Source organism: Trypanosoma brucei, chromosome 7, assembly GCF_000210295.1.
Source record: "Trypanosoma brucei gambiense DAL972 chromosome 7, complete sequence".
Taxonomy (NCBI): domain Eukaryota; phylum Euglenozoa; class Kinetoplastea; order Trypanosomatida; family Trypanosomatidae; genus Trypanosoma; species Trypanosoma brucei.
In genome coordinates, this window is record NC_026740.1 from 1,981,022 (window position 1) to 1,985,269 (window position 4,248).

Below are 4,248 nucleotides of genomic sequence, written 5' to 3' on the forward strand. Positions count from 1 at the left end.
AAGCGTGTTATTAAGTGTTTTATGTGTAAAGCGTGTTATTACGTATTTTATTTTGAAAAAGCGAGTTATTAAGTGTTTTATGTGGAAAAGCGAGTTATTAAGTGTTTTATGTGTAAAAGCGAGTTATTAAGTGTTTTATGTAAAAAAGCGTGTTATTACGTATTTTATTTTGAAAAAGCGAGTTATTAAGTGTTTTATGTGAAAAAGCGAGTTATTAAGTGTTTTATGTGTAAAAGCGTGTTATTAAGTGTTTTATGTGTAAAAGCTTGTTATTAAGTGTTTTATGTAAAAAAGTGTGTTATTACGTGTTTTATTTTGAAAAAGCGTGTTATTAAGTGTTTTATGTGTAAAAGCGAGTTATTACGTGTTTTATTTTGAAAAAGCGTGTTATTAAGTGTTTTATGTGGAAAAGCGAGTTATTAAGTGTTTTATGTAAAAAAGCGAGTTATTAAGTGTTTTATGTAAAAAAGTGTGTTATTACGTGTTTTATTTTGAAAAAGTGTGTTATTACGTGTTTTATGTGTAAAAGCGAGTTATTAAGTGTTTTATGTAAAATAGTGTGTTATTACGTATTTTATTTTGAAAAAGCGTGTTATTACGTGTTTTATTTTGAAAAAGTGTGTTATTACGTGTTTTATTTTGAAAAAGCGTGTTATTACGTGTTTTATGTGTAAAAGCGAGTTATTACGTGTTTTATGTGTAAAAGCGTGTTATTAAGTGTTTTATGTGTAAAAGCGTGTTATTAAGTGTTTTATGTAAAAAAGTGTGTTATTACGTATTTTATTTTGAAAAAGCGTGTTATTACGTGTTATATTTTGAAAAAGCGTGTTATTAAGTGTTTTATGTGTAAAAGCGTGTTATTACGTATTTTATTTTGAAAAAGCGAGTTATTAAGTGTTTTATGTGTAAAAGCGAGTTATTACGTGTTTTATGTGTAAAAGCGTGTTATTAAGTGTTTTATGTGTAAAAGCGTGTTATTAAGTGTTTTATGTAAAAAAGTGTGTTATTACGTATTTTATTTTGAAAAAGCGTGTTATTACGTGTTTTATTTTGAAAAAGCGTGTTATTAAGTGTTTTATGTGTAAAAGCGAGTTATTACGTGTTTTATGTGAAAAAGCGTGTTATTACGTATTTTATGTGTAAAAGCGAGTTATTAAGTGTTTTATGTGTAAAAGCGAGTTATTAAGTGTTTTATGTGTAAAAGCGAGTTATTAAGTGTTTTATGTGTAAAAGCGAGTTATTAAGTGTTTTATGTAAAAAAGTGTGTTATTACGTATTTTATTTTGAAAAAGCGAGTTATTACGTGTTTTATTTTGAAAAACCGTGTTATTAAGTGTTTTATGTGTAAAAGCTTGTTATTAAGTGTTTTATGTAAAAAAGTGTGTTATTACGTATTTTATTTTGAAAAAGCGAGTTATTAAGTGTTTTATGTAAAAAAGTGTGTTATTACGTATTTTATTTTGAAAAAGCGAGTTATTAAGTATTTTATGTGTAAAAGCGAGTTATTAAGTGTTTTATGTAAAAAAGTGTGTTATTACGTATTTTATTTTGAAAAAGCGTGTTAAAACGTGTTTTATTTTGAAGAAGCGTGTTATTACGTGTTTTATTTTGAAAAAGCGTGTTATTACGTGTTTTATTTTGAAAAAGCGAGTTATTACGTGTTTTATGTAAAAAAGTGTCTTATTACGTATTTTATTTTGAAAAAGCGAGTTATTAAGTGTTTTATGTGTAAAAGCGAGTTATTAAGTGTTTTATGTGTAAAAGCGAGTTATTAAGTGTTTTATGTAAAAAAGTGTGTTATTACGTATTTTATTTTGAAAAAGTGTGTTATTACGTGTTTTATGTGTAAAAGCGAGTTATTAAGTGTTTTATGTAAAAAAGTGTGTTATTACGTATTTTATTTTGAAAAAGCGTGTTATTACGTGTTTTATTTTGAAAAAGCGTGTTATTACGTGTTTTATTTTGAAAAAGCGTGTTATTACGTGTTTTATGTGTAAAAGCGTGTTATTAAGTGTTTTATGTGTAAAAGCGTGTTACAACGTGTTTTATGTGTAAAAGCGTGTTATTACGTGTTTTATTTTGAAAAAGTGTGTTATTACGTGTTTTATTTTGAAAAAGTGTGTTATTACGTGTTTTATGTGTAAAAGCGAGTTATTAAGTGTTTTATGTAAAAAAGTGTGTTATTACGTATTTTATTTTGAAAAAGCGAGTTATTAAGTATTTTATGTGTAAAAGCGAGTTATTAAGTGTTTTATGTAAAAAAGTGTGTTATTACGTATTTTATTTTGAAAAAGCGTGTTATTAAGTGTTTTATGTGTAAAAGCGAGTTATTAAGTGTTTTATGTAAAAAAGTGTGTTATTACGTATTTTATTTTGAAAAAGCGAGTTATTAAGTGTTTTATTTTGAAAAAGCGTGTTAAAACGTGTTTTATTTTGAAGAAGCGTGTTATTACGTGTTTTATTTTGAAAAAGCGTGTTATTACGTGTCTTATGTGTAAAAGCGAGTTATTAAGTGTTTTATGTAAAAAAGTGTGTTATTAAGTGTTTTATTTTGAAAAAGCGTGTTATTACGTGTTTTATGTGTAAAAGCGTGTTATTAAGTGTTTTATGTGTAAAAGCGTGTTATTAAGTGTTTTATGTGTAAAAGCGGGTTATTACGTGTTTTATTTTGAAAAAGCGTGTTATTAAGTGTTTTATGTGTAAAAGCGAGTTATTAAGTGTTTTATGTAAAAAAGTGTGTTATTACGTATTTTATTTTGAAAAAGCGTGTTAAAACGTGTTTTATTTTGAAGAAGCATGTTATTACGTGTTTTATTTTGAAAAAGCGTGTTATTAAGTGTTTTATTTTGAAAAAGCGAGTTATTAAGTGTTTTATGTAAAAAAGTGTCTTATTACGTATTTTATTTTGAAAAAGCGAGTTATTAAGTGTTTTATGTAAAAAAGTGTGTTATTACGTATTTTATTTTGAAAAAGCGTGTTATTAAGTGTTTTATTTTGAAAAAGTGTGTTATTACGTATTTTATTTTGAAAAAGCGTGTTAAAACGTGTTTTATTTTGAAGAAGCGTGTTATTACGTGTTTTATTTTGAAAAAGCGTGTTATTACGTGTTTTATTTTGAAAAAGCGAGTTATTAAGTGTTTTATGTAAAAAAGTGTCTTATTACGTATTTTATTTTGAAAAAGCGAGTTATTAAGTGTTTTATGTGTAAAAGCGTGTTATTAAGTGTTTTATGTGTAAAAGCTTGTTATTAAGTGTTTTATGTAAAAAAGTGTGTTATTACGTGTTTTATTTTGAAAAAGCGTGTTATTAAGTGTTTTATGTGTAAAAGCGAGTTATTAAGTGTTTTATGTAAAAAAGTGTGTTATTACGTGTTTTATTTTGAAGAAGCGTGTTATTACGTGTTTTATTTTGAAAAAGCGTGTTATTACGTGTTTTATTTTGAAAAAGCGTGTTATTACGTGTTTTATTTTGAAAAAGCGAGTTATTAAGTGTTTTATGTAAAAAAGTGTCTTATTACGTATTTTATTTTGAAAAAGCGAGTTATTAAGTGTTTTATGTGTAAAAGCGAGTTATTAAGTGTTTTATGTGTAAAAGCGTGTTATTAAGTGTTTTATGTGTAAAAGCTTGTTATTAAGTGTTTTATGTAAAAAAGTGTGTTATTACGTGTTTTATTTTGAAAAAGCGAGTTATTAAGTGTTTTATGTGTAAAAGCGTGTTATTAAGTGTTTTATGTGTAAAAGCTTGTTATTAAGTGTTTTATGTAAAAAAGTGTGTTATTACGTGTTTTATTTTGAAAAAGCGAGTTATTAAGTGCTTTATGTGGAAAAGCGAGTTATTAAGTGTTTTATGTGTAAAAGCGAGTTATTAAGTGTTTTATGTAAAAAAGTGTGTTATTACGTATTTTATTTTGAAAAAGCGTGTTAAAACGTGTTTTATTTTGAAAAAGCGAGTTATTAAGTATTTTATGTGTAAAAGCGAGTTATTAAGTGTTTTATGTGGAAAAGCGAGTTATTAAGTGTTTTATGTGTAAAAGCGAGTTATTAAGTGTTTTATGTAAAAAAGTGTCTTATTACGTGTTTTATTTTGAAGAAGCGTGTTATTACGTGTTTTATTTTGAAAAATACGCCCCCCGCGCCCCGCCGCCACACACGCAACCTTTTTTTTCGATTTTAATATTTTTATCGCCATCAACGTTTCGTTTTTTTAATTTTTTTTACTTTTCGGTTTTCGGGTTTAGCATTTTTTAAA